Source organism: Capricornis sumatraensis, chromosome 13 (assembly GCF_032405125.1).
Source record: "Capricornis sumatraensis isolate serow.1 chromosome 13, serow.2, whole genome shotgun sequence".
Lineage (NCBI taxonomy): Eukaryota > Metazoa > Chordata > Mammalia > Artiodactyla > Bovidae > Capricornis > Capricornis sumatraensis.
Window position 1 is genome coordinate 31,745,372 of NC_091081.1, and position 18,013 is coordinate 31,763,384.

Genomic DNA, 18,013 nt, shown 5'->3' on the forward strand with positions numbered 1-18,013 from the left:
TGTTGAAAGGGGGAAAAGTGAATTACTCTTATCATAGAATTAAAATAAAACCTGTTCTCAAGGCAGTTGGTCTCTAGTTCTTGGCTTTCAACAAAATTGAAGGAGGCCCTAAATAAGTTGTCAGCAGGTAGGGCATTAAAAGTAATTTTTGATGATGGATCACTTTGTTATTTTGATATATAACTAGAAAGGAGAGTCTAGCCTTATGGAAGCTAATGTCATTCCTTAACAAAACTTTTCTTTCCTCTAGGTGGATAAAACAAGCGCTTTCTCTTACCTCTATAAATATGAAAAATTAGAAAAAGAAATAACTGAAAACTGTCATAATTTAGCATTGTGAAGTGAAGTCGCTCAGTTGTGTCTGACTCTTTGCAACCCCATAGACTGTAGCCTACCAGGCTCCTCTGTCCATGGGATTTTTCAGGCAAGAATACTGGAGTGGGTCGCCATTTCCTTCTCCAGGAGATCTTCCTCCCAGGGGTTGAACCCGGGTCTCCTGCATTGTAGGCAGACGCTTTATCCTCTGAGCCACCAGGTACTATCAAATCATAGATGCATAAATTAATTGGGATAAAAACAGGGTTGAGGAACTCATTATGAGATTCATTTCTGTTACAGTGTATGTATTTAATCATTATCCACAAAATTTACAATATATTTACGTTATGTTGACGAGCTTTATACTTGTGATCAACATAATACCTACACCACCCAGAATAATTTTTGGGGGTCAATGTATCAGTTCTTTGTAAGATATTTAGGACACCAATTTGTGAGCAGAAACACAGAACAGAGGTAGCCCTGGAACTGAGGGATGGCTTTGATTTTTTGGCGGAATTTGTGAGTCCAGGTCTCTCAGATCAACCTTGTGCTGCTCTGTGCGCTTGAATTTCCCTTCCTCTGCATTGAAGGTCTTACCTTCCTGGTGTCTGGGCTTTATGAAGCTGCTTCTTCTTGAAATAAGCCTCAGGGAGATGTTTGGGATTTCCACACCACTCATCAGTTTTTGTGGAGGTGGTGATGACAAGTTTCTGGTGTGTTCTAACAGAGGAACTCGACTGAGGACAAGTCACGAGCAGCATGCTACTGCTCAGCTGCTTTAAGAAAACCACCGTCATGCCTCTGTGGTACCCAGTGAGGATGCTTGGAATGGTGCTGGGAGTGACGCTAGCTCACAGCTTCCTCTCATCTGATGGAAGGGTTTTCTCCTGAGGCTCACCAGCTTTCAAGGTACATCTTCAGTGGAGCATCATCCAGGTGTTCGGTGAAGCTTAGCCATTTGTATCCCATCATTTCTGTCACCCCCACCCAAACAAGTTTTGTGTAGTAGAAAGAAATCTCTCTTTAATTTCAATATTAAATGTAGCTTATGATTACTTCCTCTTTTCCACGACTTTGCTGGAACACAAAGCAGATGGGGAAAAGCTGCCAATTCCTCTGACTAGGATGGGGTTTTGGTTGTTGTGGGATTTCCCCTTTTGAGGTGTTTTGGGCTTGAGGTTACCCTTCTTAACCTTGCCCTGGCATCAGCCTTCTTGGCTTTATGTTTCTTCTTATTATTATCCAGCTTCTCTGTGTTTTCATCTGCCATCTTGCAAGATGGGCAAGAGGCAGAATAGTATTTTTTTTTTTAACATAGAAAAACTTAAAAAAATTATCTCAATCTCTCTATCTCTGTCTTTATTTATATGGCTCTAACTCTTTATATAGAACAGAAATATATGTATGTATCTGTGTATACATATATATTTTTGATGTTGTTTTAGTCATTAAATGTGTCTGACACTTTTTTTGACCCCATAGTCTGTAGCCCTCTAGGCTCCTCTGTCCATGGGATTTCCCAGGCAAGAGTACTGGAGTGGGCTGCCATTTCTTTCTCCAGGGGATCTTCCTGACCCAGGGATCGAACCTGTATCTCTTGCATTGGCAGATGGATTCTTTACCATTGAGCCACCAGGGAAGCCTTTATTTATATAAAAAAATGATCAACATAATAAAATGTTTATAATAAACATTATAAAATATCAACAAAAAGACTTTGAACCAGAAAAAAATATAAGGATGACTCATTGCTGTGAGTATAATGGAAATATGAGTTTAAGGAGAAAGTGAATTGTCCTCAGAGACAGAAGAAGGAGTCCATGACTGTCTAGAGGAGTGGACTAGATTGGAATATAGGAGGTTTCTGGAAAAGAAGGGATTCGCCTTGGGAGGAGCAGAGATAAGAAAAGCCAGAGCTATGGGTGAGTGGTCTGGGGTGTGAGGGCTCCCTTTCTTTCTTTTTTTTTTTTTTAACATTTATTTTTACTTATTTATTTTATCTGGCTGTGAAGGGTCTTAGTTGTGGCATGTGGGATCTAGATTCCTGATCAGGAATTAAATCTGAGCCCTCTGCACTGAGAACACGGAGTTTTAGCCACTCAACCACCAAGGAAGTCCTAGGGCTCCCGTTCTTGTCTAGACATGAATCTGCTTCTTGAGTTTTGAGGTAAAACTGCTTCCTTCAACTGATTGTCCTTTTCTGCTCCTCTTGCTTCTCTCTTTCCTTCCTCCAACACCCCCTTCATCCCCTTCCTTCACTGACCACACAACAGGTCAAATGGGTATCGGATGGAGATAAGCATCAGGGAGTATGAGACAGAAAAACAACATGGTTATGTGCCCATGGATGTGGTTTTGTGGGGGTTCTTATTTAGGTGGGGGAGTTGAAAGGGATGGAGTGAGAAAGATGAGTGCATAGGTGAAGTCATTTCATGTCTGTTGTTTTCCTGCCCTTTAAGCCCCAGGATGAGTTCCTGGCTGGAGAGGCTTGTGGGGCAGAGGGTGGGGAGAACAGCTGCTCTACCCCTTGGAGAAGGCAAGTGGGGTAGCCATGATGGTCTCTGCCTCCTTCTAGAAGAGGTGGGAAGATTTTCTCTTTAGCAGAAGGAGTTTAAGTAGCAGAAAACCATCTGGACCAAGAGTCAGAGAGTTGGATTCAGGCCATGCACTGCCACTCTTTTCTGTGACCTTGGGAAAAGCATCTTGACTTTTGATGCCCAGTTTGTAAAGGGCAAAAATTGAATAAAGTGATCTGTGCATTTTCTCCCTACTCCAAAATGAGTGTTTGTGAGTTTTGAGAATTGGAAAGAGTTTACAAAAGCCTAGGAACTTTTGTTTTTCTTCATCATCCTTGATGAGAAAAATTACAGTGAACTTTCCAGTTCATTGTTTAATAAAAAAAGAGGGAAAAAAAGGAATCTTTTCTCTCTGCAAAACATCAAGATTTACTCTGCCCCCTAATAGTTGCCTGGGTAGAATTTTCCATCTTAGCACAAAACAGCTCGACCTGGTTTCAGCTAATCTCTGCACACCCCTAATTTAACAAGAGGAACTGGAAGAGTCAGACAGTGTGTGGGAAGACTGGAGAAAATAGGAAGGTATAGAAACCACTAGAGATGGAGATAAGTTAAACATTCTGGCAAATTATCACGGTGTATTGCTCATACTGAATGCTTAGGCAGTTGGGAAGGTAGTTAAGAGAATGGCTTTAAATGCTTCATCTAATTGCAAGCAGCTGTCGATTAGTGGAGCTTGACCAACTGTTTTTAATTCCACTCAGTGGTGATGAAGGGAATGAAATTTTTAAGGGAAACTGGCAGGGGCTGTGTGTGTGCATGAAGTTGCTTGCACTTTTTTTAGAGGTCAGAGAGTGCAGTAACTACTAAGAGATGCTCTTTGAAACCATGGCAGCCTTTCATGATAATGATTTTCCTAAATTTTACCAACATTTGTTGAACTTTTGGCTGGAGGCAAACTTCTCTGTTACCCAAATTCTGGAATGATTTTTCATGGGGAGTGATTCATCCCCCGATGGTGAGTGACTGAATGACTTGTGCCAATACAGAAGCAATTGTTCAATGCAGGCAGTAAATTTCGAATGAGAGATAATATTGCCAGTTGAGTCTTCTCCTTAAAGAATGTTTCATTTCACTTTTTGGATTAGAAAAATAGGAAAAATAAGAAAGTGGAAAGTTTTAGCTCGTTTCCTGCAGTTGTAAAACCTGCTACAAATCATTTCAACTTGAGAGTTTTTCAGAAGACAGTTTTGAGTAACTCAGTCTAATCAGTTTGATACCTCTTTTGATGGAATTACACTTCTATATTTTCTTTTTCCTAATAAGATTAGTAATCTTTTCTAATATTTATTGCTTTCATTTCTTGTCATACAGTTAAAAAACAGTTATTTCAATGTTTCTGCATTGCAAACTGGAGAGACCATTAACTTGATTGAAAGCAAGTCTTCTGTGAATACATGAAGGCCTGCAAGTCCTAAAAGGAGCTGCTGCTGCTGCTGCTGCTGCTGCGTCGCTTCAGTCATATCCGACTCTGCGCAACCCCATAGACAGGAGCCCACCAGGCTCCCCTGTCCCTGGGATTCTCCAGGCAAGAACACTGGAGTGGGTTGCCATTTCTTCTTCCAAAAGGAGCTAACTCAACTCAAAACATGCAGAAAAAGACAATTGGCAGAAACTCTCAGGGAGAAAGGAGCTATACTCTTTCAATATCAATTACAATCCCTTTTATAGCCCGAATTTCAGTGCCTTGAAAGAGAAAGTAAGTTTTCTAAGTACGAACATGTGCAAAGATTTATCAACAAGGGTATTCTTCACAGCCTTGTTTACAATAGTGCAGAATATCCCAAATGTCTACAATTGGCATTAGCTCAATAATTTATAGTGTTCATATGCAGGCATAAAAATGTGGGAAAGAATATATCAGTGACATCGGGAAATGGTCATATGGACTAGGTGAAAATCAGGATCAAAAGGAGTTATTTTAGTAATTCTTGCCTGGAGAATTCCATGGACGGGGAGCATGGTGGGCTACAGTCCACGGGGTTGCAGAGTCAGATACGACTGAGTGACTAATGCAGGCATATTTAAATATATATTTAAAATTGTGTGGTGTGTATATGTGTATGAAAAACCAAAGTTGAGCTTCCCTTGTGATTCAGTGGTAAAGAGTCCATCTGCCAATGCAGGAGACATGAATGTGATCTGTGATCCAGGAAATCCCACATGCCGTGGAGCAATGAAGCCCGGGCACCACAACTATTGAGCCTGTGCTCTAGAGCCTGGGGGCTGCAACTCCTGAAGCCTGCACACCCTAGAGCCTGTGCTCTGCAATGAGAGAAGTCATCACAACGAGAAGCTCATGCATTCTGCAACCAGAGAAAGCCCACGCAGCAGTGAAGACACAGCACAACCATAAATAAATAAAATTATTTTTTTTAAAAAAACATCCAGAGTCAAAAGAACAAAATGGAAAGAGTGGCAGTGGGATTACACATGATTTTTATTTTCATGGTTTTTCTGTGTTCCCTAATTTTTCCCCAAAGAACACAGACTACTTTTATAATTAGAAAAAAAATTATTTTCAAATAAATTTTAAAAAATGTCAATTCTGATATCATAAAGGGTTTTACTCCATGTCAGGATGAAGCCTAAAGAGGAGACTCACGTCCTGCAAGGGAGAAAAAAAATCAAGAAGGACAGCACTCAATAAACACCTAATTATGTTTCTGATCTCGTGCCTGTTTGAAGCACTCACACTTGTTTTGACTCAGCTAGATAAGTCAGCTCCTCTATAACAGTCACAATTTCCACCAGCTGTTTTCGATGTTTGAGGTTATGTTTTTGTTTGAGTGAACTTCACTGCCTATCCCTTGAGCGAGCTTATGAACAATTGTAAAGGAAGTCTTTGAGGCCGACTCAGAGGAAAGCTGCTAATCTCATGACATCCACAAGGATTTGAAAAGGCAGCTCCATCTGTGCTGTTTCTGTTTTCCTTCCATGGAAGGTCTCTTGATGTCAGAAAAATGGGCCACTTCTGGGTCCAGTTGTTGGATGGAACATTTGTGACCACAGCTGTGTCCAGGGGTTCCCACAGACACATTTAACCTAGAAGATGTGAGTGACAAACCCTACTCAGGGTATGCTTCCAACCTTTTCCTGGGTTTTGTTTCTCACGTGGTAATTTTCTTCCAGGAGTTCAGAGTTGGGGAGCGCTCTGGCAGGAAGCTATTTATCATTGAGAACCACCAAAGGAGGGCTCCTGCCATCTGTGCCTGACACCTCTGAGACTTTCTTTTGAGTTGGAAGCCAGGGGGTTCTCAGTGCATGATGTGGCAGAGTTTCTGGAAACAGATTTGGGGAAGAGGAAGCTGACTTATGTGGGAGTCACCATGTCACTTGTCATTCTCTGGCACCCCCTCCCCCATGATTTTTTTTTTTCCCCAAAGAAAAGAAAAATGCTGAAGCTGTTAGTAGGAGTTGAGATTCAGTTAGAAATATTCTGGGGCAGAGTAAAGTTTTACCTGACTCTGGGAGCCCACCTTTGTGGGTTATTAACCTGGTTTAATTTATATTCCTTCCATTGTACCTTGTCCTCCTCTTCTTTTTTCCCTTTAATTCATGCAAACTAATCTGACCCAAATGTTATTTTTCATTTAAATGTTGTTTGCAAAGTGAGCATCTGTAAGCCAGCTACCCTGCCTGGCAATCAAGAAAATTCTTATAAAGAACATATATTCAAGGAGCTCACAGAGGATGAAGGCAAGTAAGCAGTGATGAGGCTAAGAACTGTGCTAAAGTGGGCTTCCCTGGTGGCTCAGTGATAAATAATCCATCTGCCAATGCAGGGGACATGAGTGCAGTCCCTGGGCTGGGAAGAGCCCCTGGAGGAGGAAATGGCAACCCACTCTGGTGTTCTTGTCTGGGAAATCCCATGGACAGAGGAGACTGGCGTCCATGAGGTCACAAACAGTTGCACACGACTGAGTGACAGCACACATACACTATGCTAGGGATTTGTTAGGAGAAAATCAGAATCCCAGAGGGGCTGGCAAAGCTGTAGGTCTGGCAGTTCTATCTGTCTCCAGAGAAACTGCTAGAACAGATAGCTACTTGAACATTCTCGACCAGAGCAATGTATTGGTTTGCTAGTAGAATTCCATCAGTCAAGACTCTTGACAGAAACTCAAGCTCAAGCTCAAGATATTGTAACTTTAGGCCCTTGCGGGATTCAAATGATGTTATCAGGAGTCTTATTTCTTTCATTTCTTGGCTGAGTTTTCTTCAGTGTGAGTGTCATTCTCCGCCATGCTCTTCCCTCTTGGCACTGGCCACCAGAAGCCCCAGACATGCTGCTTATCTGTCTTGTAATACCAGAGGGGAAAGGTCTCTGTTCCAACAGTTTCAGCAGTTGTTTGGGGCTGAGTCTCATTAGATCAACCTGTGTCTTGCCAGCCAATTTATGTGGGTTGGGTGTGTGCACATTCACTGGACAGACCAATAGGTCTGTGCCCAGTGAAAGACTGCTGGGTAAGCACTTCCATCCCAATGTCCCTGATATCCTTTTCTTGAAGAATTATTATAATTTGAACTGTCCTAAGTTATCAGAGCAGTTCTAGCAGACTTCAACTTCAATACAGAAGGGATTGGAGTTTTCATTTTTCTGATTTCTTATTTCCCAGAGGCTCTAGAATCCCTATGCAAATTTCCCTACACCCTGCCCAGCAGTGAGATCTTCCTCTCCAGAGTTTGGGAAGAGTGCCTCTCCCTCAGGACAAGGGGTGCCTATTTCTCTTGTGTTTGTGTGACTAAGAGGGTGACTCAGATATTTAGTGCAGTGGTTCTCAAGGTTGTGGTCCCCAAATCAGCAGCATCAATATCACCTGGAAACTTGTTAGAAATGCAAATTCTCTGGCCCCATCCAAGACCCACTGAATAACTCTGGGGGTCAGGCTCAGACATCTGTGCTTTGACAAGTCATCCAGGTGATTCTGATTCAAGTTTTGAAACCACTGATCTAGGGTACAGTCCAATACAGTCTTCTCTAGAAAGACTCTGAGTTCATGTAGACTTTTCTGCTTTATATTCTGCCTTCCTAGGCTCCTGACACCAAAGGGAAAATTCTTTCTTTCTTGATGTCCCTCATTGGAAGTGAAGAGATTATTTTGTGCTTGAAGTAAGAGCTTTGCAGTGAGCTGCAGCTGAGAATCCCTCAGTAGACTTCTGTTGGCCATACATCAGGGAACGAATGTTCCTGGAGATGCTGCAGCTTCCAGGCTCAACTTAGACAAAGGAACTTGAAAATCTTTCTAATTCTCTGAGGGGACCTTGTCTGATGTAGACCTAGCAGTTTTGCTGCTGATCAGAGGGCCTATAAATCCAACATTTTATATAATCATTTAAATAACATACAAAAATTCTAGGCTGGGTGCTGGATATACAATTGCCCACACAACAGATATGCTTCCTATCCTCACTGAGCTCAATGTCTAGTGAAAGATAAAGCCATATATGTAGGTATTAACTGTAGAGTGTGATTTGATGCGGGAAAATACAATGTGTTTGGGAATTCATTTCAGGCCATTTAAAACAGACTAGACTGGACAGGGAAGGCTTGTCAAGGGAAGTTTTGTCTAAACTGGAACCTGAAGGAGAAATAGTCATTGTTTGGCAAAGCAAAGGAGAAGAGAATGCCAGATAGCATGTACAAAAGTCTGTTGTTAAAGGAGAACTTGGTGGATTCAAGGAACTAGAAAAAACTCAACTGGACTGTAAAGGGAGGCATTGGTGAAGGGTAGGACAATGGGATGGGTCAAGTTATGCAGATGGTATTAACTGCTTTGGATCTTATCCTAAGAGCAGTAGTAGCCCACTGAAGTGTTTTGGGCTGAAGAAGTGAAGTGATAGGATTTATTTCAGAATGAGTGCTTTACAATGGAATGGGGATGCAGTTAGGCAGAGTCAAGATCACAGACAGGAAGATGACTCAGAAGGCTGTTGTGATAATGAAAGATAGTGGTTCCTGAGTCTAGGCTAATGGAAATGGGGTTGGAGAGCAGTGGGTTAATTTGGGCCAGCAGTGTGTGGGTGAAGTGTGGGCCAAGGGAAAGAGCATTCAAATGAGGGCTCCAGGTGGCCAACTTGGGTTAACAATAGAGAAGGCATGAGTCTCCAGGAGTGGTGGGTTCAATTTTAGACAAGTTGAATTTGTAAAATGCACAAGAGGAGATATGCAATATGCAGTTGCTGTCCAGGTCTGAGCTCAGACAAGAGGTCTGATTGAGAGTAAATATTTGACAGTCATCAATACATAAATGACTGTAAGGACAATAGAGCAGATGGCATCCCCTAAGGAGAGTGTATCAGGAAAGAGGAGGGCTTAAAGCCCAGAGGAACTCGGGAATTAAGAAACAAGTGGAGGAATAAAAACCTGTAAAAGTCAGGTTAAAGGGCAAGCCACAAGTGGAATATGCTAGTTGTCATGGAAGGATTGGAAAGCAGATTTCAGTGCCTCTAGAAGGGCATGGTTGTAACGTCTCAGTTCTTTACCTGACAGAGCTTGGGCCGGGTCATCTCCAAAGTCCTGCAGAGCTACTCCCATCTGCCAGAAACCTCTGGTGCTATTCCAGAAGAGCTCATTCACAGGGACTTTTCAGGAAACACTGTTTTCCTGTAATTATTTTCTTAGGCAGATAAAATGGCACTTGCTGAGTCATAATTTATCTAAGGAGACCCCATCCATACTTTCTTTCAACTGGCTGTCTCTTTCTAAGTGGAATCTGTTAGATGCCTTACATATTTTCCTCTCCTAAGCTTATCTCAGTCCACTTTCAGGTCTCTGTTTCACTCTGCCTCTGACCCCCAGCCTGCTTGCAGACAGATGGCCACAGATGTTCACTCTGCAGTTGTAAGCAGCCTGAGCGTGGTGGCTGCAGCACGTTGTCTGGTCCCCAACTGTAATAGTGCTCTGTGGCCTGCAGGACTCTTCAGCCACTGGTGACTTCCCTGACTGAATTACTGTCTTCTTTCTGGTTTTCTTTCTCTCTCTACAGCTGGACAGCTTGGGGAGTTATTTTGGCTAGAACTCGACACGCGCAGCTGATACCTCCAGCTGCACATCCTTTGATTCTTTTTGGCTCTACCAAGGCTCTTGGTGTTCTTACAACTTATTCAAGTGGAGAGCCATAGGGATAGTGGCCCACCCAGATATTCTTTAAAAGCATTAAAAATGGTTCTTCATTTCTGGGGCCAGTCCTGTCAGTGGAAGTGAGTAGGAGGAATAGTTCAAAATATATTGAGAGTCAAAATAAATTCATATCTTGGTATTCTTGGCATTTCATAGTTTTTTTTTTTTTTAATAATTAAAGGATCAATAAAGTGGCTGTGCTGTGATAGACCTAATTATGCAGCCTCTGCATAAGAAGGATTCAGTATATTTTCAAAATATTTCACCCTGAGCTGTGAAATGCTATAAAAACTCAAGATTTAACAGAGTCTAATATGGTGCACTGATCTCCAGTAGCATATTGGGCACCTACTGACCTGGGGAGTTCCTCTTTCAGTATCCTATCATTTTGCCTTTTCATACTGTTCATGGGGTTCTCAAGGCAAAAATACTGAAGTGGTTTGCCATTCCCTTCTCCAGTGGACCACATTCTGTCAGACCTCTCCACCATGACCCTCCCGCCCTGGATTGCCCTGCAGGCATGGCTTAGTTTCATTGAGTTAGACAAGGCTGTGGTCCTAGTGTGATTGGACTGGCTAGTTTTCTGTGAGTATGGTTTCAGTGTGTCTGCCCTCTAATGCCCTCTTGCAACACCTACCATCTTACTTGGGTTTCTCTTACCTTGGGCATGGGGTATCTCTTCAGGGCTGCTCCTTACCTTGGACGAGGGGTATCTCTTCACCGCCGCCCTTCCTGACCTTCAACGTGGGATGGCTCCTCTAGGCCCTCCTGTGCCTGTGTAGCCACCACTCCTTGGATGTGGGGTTGCTCCTCCCGGCCGCCGCCAACTGTGAAGAAAGCTGAGCGCTGAAGAATTGATGCTTTTGAACTGTGGTGTTGGAGAAGACTCTTGAGAGTCCCTTGGACTGCAAGGAGATCCAACCAGTCCATTCTGAAGGAGATCAGCCCTGGGATTTCTTTGGAAGGAATGATGCTAAAGCTGAAACTCCACTACTTTGGCCACCTCATGCGAAGAGTTGACTCACTGGAAAAGACTCTGATGCTGGGAGGGATTGGGGGCAGGAGGAGAAGGGGACAACAGAGGATGAGATGGCTGGATGGCATCACTGACTCAATGGACGTGATTCTGAGTGAACTCCTGGAGTTGGTGATGGACAAGGAGGCCTGGCGTGCTGCGATTCATGGGGTCGCAAAGAGTTGGACACGACTGAGCGACTGAACTGAACTGAACTGAACTGAATATGGTGCACTATGGGAATTCATTCACAGCTTTAGGGATTGCCTGGAGGCTGATGAATCCCAAATCTACTTCTCTAGGCCTATGTCTTTGCCTAAACCTTAATCCAAAGTCTCCTATTATCCACTGGCTCTTTTTACCTAAATGTCTTTCTAGCACCATCTCAAAGGCCATAGGTTCCTACTGAGCTCTTTCTTCTTCTCCAAGCATGCTTCATCCTCCATTGTTTCTCTCTCCATCATTTCTACTGACCTCTCACTCCAGGCCTCTCCTGTACTCTCCATACCCCATCAGCTGCCCAAGTTTCCCTGGTTGTACCGCTGAATCACCTCTGCCCTTCTTTTCCTCTTTCTATGGTCATACCAGCCCAGATGTATGCATTTATATTGTTGTGGGACTAGAAACTTCTGCTACACACTGTGACCTTTCTTCCTTCTATTTGTCCTCCTTGACTTCATCACCTAAAGAGATGTTGAAGTTAATTTTCAAATTAATTTTTTTTCATCACAGTTCTTCCCTATCCAAAGTATTCTATAGTTTCTTATCATCTTCAGAATGAGTCCAACACTCCCCAGCTGCCTGCTGGGATAAGTTTACTCCAGCCACTTATATTTATCTTGCTTCATTTTTCCACCTGGTCAAAATAATTTTGATTCTTTTTGTCATTCAGCTTGTTTTGCATCAGAAGATGTTGTTTTCCAGCTTAGTTTTGCATCAGAAAATGTGCAGTATACAAGTATACATTTTTCATGTGATTTAGTTGTTGATAAATGCCATTAAATATTAAAGGATGAGAACACAAGGCTAAGCCATAAACATTTCTGAAGGACTGCATGTTTCGAACTGGGGACTAAGATTGCCACTGATTGTGGAAAATGATCCTGTGCTCTCTACTATATACTCACCTAAATATTTCATGGTTCTCTGGGCGATTCCTTTCTTCATTCATCAAACATTGAGCACTTCTTTTCTCAAAGACAATTCTGTTCTCTCTCTGCTTGGAATCTACTCCTTTCATGAGGTGCTGAAGCCAGCTTTTACTTGTTTATTTGTTTGTTTACATTTGAGAGATTTGTCAGAGATAAAAGCTGTTGATGGGTATTGACTCTTGTGGAGGAAAGTTAGACACTTGTTTTGACACCTAAGAAATAATACCCATTTTTCCATATTGTTCAGGTTACCATTGCTACATAATAAACATTCCCTCAAACACAGAAGTGCAATGCAATATGTTTGTTTGCATGCGCTGGGGCAGGAATTTAGAAGGGGAACAATGGGGATGGCTTGCTTGCACTTCCCCTCCCCCATGTCTGGGGTTGACTCAATAGCTGGGGGCTACAGTCATCTGAGAACTTGTTCACTCACATATTTGGCACTTGGAAAGGAGGACTTGAAGACTGCTATTGCCAACTCAAGCACCTTCTTGCAGCCTCCCTGTGTGACTTGGCTTCCTCACGGCATGGCAACCTTCTATCAGACTTCTTACCTTCTGGCTCAGGGGTCCAGTGGTGGCAATCTCTGTGAATAAGATAGAACCACATTGATGTCAATAAGCAAACCCAGCAGAACTTCCAACACATGTTATTGGATATAAGTAAGTCACAAACTTCCCAGATTCAAAAGCAAGGGATATAGACCCCATCTGTCACAAGGAAAAATGTCAATAAAATTGAAGATATGCTTTAAAATTGCCATATATATGAATCAAGAAATCAGCTGTGGCTACTGCCTTTAGAAACATGATCTAGTGGCCTGATGTTTTGAGAAATTTGCCAGCTTGTTCAGTGCAGGTCATTCATGGTAAAAATAACCTAAAGAAGAAATGTATTGATCATTTGGGTATATCATTTGCTTTGCTTTGCCTTTGCCTTTCCCTTCACCCTTGTTACCCTGGGATTGTGTCTCCTAATAAAATCTTAGTACTTAAACTTGGGGAATTTTTTTTTTTTTTTCAGGTTTGAGTTTTTCTTTATAAAAAGAAATCTGGTAAGAACATATCTTCATTTCCTTTTTCTCTTCTTTAATAGGCTAGAGTTGATATTTAAGACTTAAAAAAGGTGCTTCTGAGAGTTTCAACATTTGGCAGTTGGTAATAACTGGGAAATGTGATTACATAAACTCCAGTTTGGGTGAAGAGGCAGGTGGTATTTTTGGAGAAGTCGGTGTCAACTTGAGGCTGCAGCCACACTGACCACCTCCAACCCATCTGCAGAGACATTTCTGTCTCCAGCTAGTAAAGCCCCCTCCTTCTGCCTGCTTTGACTGCCTTTCCAAGTTCCCCTTTTTTTCTGACCTTAAGTTTCAGCTTTATGAATTGTCAAAAGGACTGGGTCACTGGATTCTACCTGTGAGAGCTTCAGAGGCTGCGGCTGTGGAGAGGGGCAGTTTTCTGCTCGTCTCACATTTGTGTTGACATTCATTAAAAAATTACTTATTGAAAGCTTTCATGTCCCAAGAACTGTGCTAGGGGATATAGTTACAAAAAAATGAGCAAAACTGGACATCGTTCCCACCTACATGGGGCTTATGTATCATGAAGACTGAGGTGGCAATTTGTCCAACTACCCAGGAGGGACGTGAAGTGCCTTGAAGGCTTACTAAGAGAGTTTGATAATGGGAAGATTCCCTGAGGAAGCAGTAGCTGATTGAGCTAAGGACTGCGGCAAGAGTAGGTGTCAATCAGGAAAAGAAGGAAGAGTGGCCCAGACAGAGACAAGAGCCTGTGGGAGGAGGGGACAGGAGGAGGAGCTGAAAGGATGCAGGATGAGAAAAGGATGAGAAAAAGCCACTGTGAGTGGGAGAGAGAGTGAGAGGAGCAGGATGAAAGGTGTGGCTGATGAGAAGGGGAAGGGCCGCGAAGCCTGGCGCCCATGGCCATGGTGTGTCAGGGTTCTCCAGAGAAGCAGAACCAATAGAAGACACAGATACACTATACATATATACAAACAGAATCAATAGGACACAGATGCACATAATGTATACCTTACATATAGTTCTCTCCGTAAATCCTATCTATAATGTAAGCCCAAATGAAATATATTTAAATAAAGAGAGGTGGCAAGTCTGAAGTCTGTAGGTCAAGCAAGCAGGCCGCTATAAACTCAGGCAGGTGATGATGCTGCAATCTTGAAGTCGAATTTCTTCTTGAGAGTTTTTTTTTTTTCTGAGAAACTTTGATTTTTGCTCTTAAGGCCTTCGACTGATTGGATGAGGCCCACTACTTTATCAAGGAATTTACTTAAAGTTGACTAACTGTAGATTGTTGAAAGTGTTAGTCGTTCAGTTGTGTCTGACTCTTTGTGACCCCATGGACTGCAGCCTCTGTCCATGGGATTCTCCAGGCAAGAATACTGGGATGGGTTGCCATTCCCTCTCCAGGGAATCTTCCCGACTGAGGGATCGAAACTGGGTCTCCTGCATTGCAGGCAGATTCTTTATTATCTGATCCACCAGGGAAGCCCTAACTGTAGATGTTAAGTGTATCTAAAATGTCTTCACAAAAACACCTCAATTAGTGGATAATTTCTGGGAGGTATAATGTAGCCAAATTAACATATAAAACTACCCATCACACGTGGTGAGGATGTGCCACACATTGGAGTAATGGAAAGCCCTTGAAGAGTTTTAGGAAGAGGAAATGTAATTAAATTTGCATTTCCAAAATGCACTTTATGCTGACAGGAGGTTGGTGTATATCACCATCACCAGAGATCCTTGTGATGGTCATAAGATATAGATCATTCATGGGCTTTTCCAGGTGTCTGTCTCTGTACTCCATGGTGCCTTGGTACTGAATTGGTCGGATGCTCCTCCTGGGTGTGCCCCTATCATCTTGAAATTACCTCTTCTTCATCAGGATTTATCATGCTGTGTTTTATTTTGTGTTGACATCAATGAAGCTGGATGTTCTTTGCACACAGGAAGCATGTCTTGTCCATCAGAGCATCTGTAGAGCCTAGGACAGTGCCTGGTGCTTATTTACCCAGTAAGCATTTGTAAACAAAGTGAGTTCAGATGAGTTTAGTGTTTCCCCCAAAGTATCATAGGAAAGGAACAACAGTACTATAAGTAGTTCTGGGGAGCAGAAAACTAATATTAATATAAAAATTATTATGCTTTTATTTCTAGCTTCCTTTCACTGGCCTGATACCTAATTGCTCCTCTACTTATTTTACATAGAATGGCTATTTTAGAATATAATACTTTCTTAAACTTTTTATTTTGGAAAAATTATATATTTACAAAGAATTTGCAAAGATAGCCCAGAGAGTTCCTAAATGTCCATTACTAGTTCTTCTGATGTTAATATCTTATATTGCTGCTAAGTTGCTTCAGTCATGTCCGACTCTATGCGACCCCATAGACGGCAGCCCGCCAGGCTCCCCCATCCCTGGGATTCTCCAGGCAAGAACACTGGAGTGGGTTGGCATTTCCTTCTTCAATGCATGAAAGTGAAAAGTGAAAGTGAAATCGCTCAGTCATGCCCGACTCTTTGAGACCCCATGGACTGCAGCCTACCAGGCTCCTCCTTCCATGGGATTTGCCAGACAAGAGTACTGGAGTGGGGTGCCATTGCCTTCTCCAATATCTTATATTACCATGTTATATTTGTCAAAATGAAGAACTTGACATTGGCACATCATTACTATCAGTCTAACTCTAGATTTTATTTGCTTTTCACCACTTTTCCCCATGAATTTTCTCTTTTTGTTCCAGAATTCAATCCAGGGAACCACATTGCAATTAGACATGTCTCCCTGGTCTCCTCTGGTCTGTGACAGTTTCTCAGTCTTTCCTTGTTTTTTTATGAATTTGACAACCTTATTGTCTTGAGGAATACTGGCTAGATACTCTATAGAGTGCCCCCCAGTCTGGATTTGTATGATATTTTCTCATGATTAGACCAGGGTTATGGGTTTTTAGAAAGAATACGACAGTGGAGTGTTCTTGTCACATCATATGACAGGGTACATGATGCCCACATAATATCACAGAGGATATTAACCTCCATGACTTGGTTAAAGTAGCATGTGCATGGCAGATTTCTTCACTGGTATATTTTTGACTTGTCAACTGTATTCTTTGGAAGCCAGTCACTAAGTTTAATTCATTCCCCAAATAGGGAGGGATAAAGTTGTACCTCCTGGAATGAAGAGTATCTACATAAATTATTTAGAATCCTTCTATAAGGAAGATAAGTCACTTTTCATTCACCTGTTTATTTAATCATTTACTTGTGTCCGTGTGGACTCACATATATTTATTTTATACTTTGGAGGATAATCCTATAGAATGTTATTTATTCTGTTACTGAAGTTATTCAAGCTTTGGCATGGAGTTCTTTCAGGTTGGCTTTTGTCTCCCTTTTCTATGTCTCCATGCTTTTGTTTTTTTGAGCACATCTCTCTCTTCTGGTACTGCAAGATGTTTCAGGTATATCCGTGCCCCACTCCCAGAAATAGCCATTTATTCAAGGGACTCTGCTTCCTTTAACTAGAAAAAATGGTGTTTAGAAACCACCATTTTTGGTACTGGGTGTGTTCACTGCTTCTGGAGCCCTATTGTTTCCGGGCCCTGTCAGCAGACAGAGCTGGGAATAATGTACATGTGTTAGCTGTATAAACACATGTCTATAACTATTTCTGCATTTAACCATCTGTATACATGTTAAGATTGAAGGCAGGAGGAGAAGGGGATGACAGAGGATGAGATGGTTGGATGGCATCACCGACTTAATGGACATGAGTTTGAGCAAGCTCTAGGAGTTGATGATGGACAGGGAAGCCTGGTGTGCTGCAGTTCCTGGGGTCACAAAGAGTTGGACATGACTGAGCGACTGAAGTGAACTGAACTGAACTGATATATGTTAAGCTAAACATAAGTTTATAGTGGTGTCTCTGACTATAATACAGCACCATAGGTTTGATTCCAGTCTTTCTTGCTTATCGATAGTTCCTTCTCCAAAAGTAGGAAACCTGGCTCCCACTGTTCATTGTCCATTTAATATCTGTTCAACCACAGAACTTCCAGATGTACAAGCCAGATTTAGAAAAGGCAGAGGAACCAGAGATTAAATTGCCAACATCCACTTGATCATAGAAACAAGAAGAGAATTCCAGAAAAACATCTACTTCTGCTTCATTGACTACGCTACTAAAGACTTTGACTATATGGATCAAAACAAACTGTGGAAAATTCTTAAAGAGATGTGAATACCAGACCACCTTACCTGGCTCCTGAGAAACCTGTATGCAGGTCAAGAAGCAACAGTTAGAACCAAACATGGAACAATGGACTGGTTCCAAATTGGGAAAGAAGTACATCAAGGCTGTATATTGTCACCTTGTTTATTTAACTTTCATGCAGAGTACATCATGTGAAATGCTGGGCTGGATGAATAACAAGCTGGAATATCAATAACCTCAGATATGCCGATGACACCACCCTTAAGGCAAAAGGCGAAGAGAAAGTAAAGAGCCTCTTGATGAAGATGAAAGAGGAAGATGAAAAAGTTGGCTTAAAACTCTTCATACAAAAAACTAAGATCATGGCATCTTGTCCCATCACTTCATGGCAAATAGCTGGGGAAACAATGGAAACAAGGACAGACTATTTTCTTGGGCTCCAAAATCGCTGTAGATGGTGACTACAGTCATAAAATAAAAAGACATTTGCTGCTTGGAAGAAAAGCTATGACAAACCTAACACCTTATTAAGAAGCAGAGACATTACTTTGCTGACAAAGGTCTGGATAGT

At 42.0% G+C, this 18,013-nt stretch overlaps 1 pseudogene; it reads right to left on the reverse strand.

Annotated features, from left to right (window-relative positions):
- Positions 1-738: 738 nt before the first annotated feature.
- Positions 739-1,591, reverse strand: LOC138089545 (large ribosomal subunit protein eL6 pseudogene; annotated as a pseudogene).
- Positions 1,592-18,013: the final 16,422 nt, after the last annotated feature.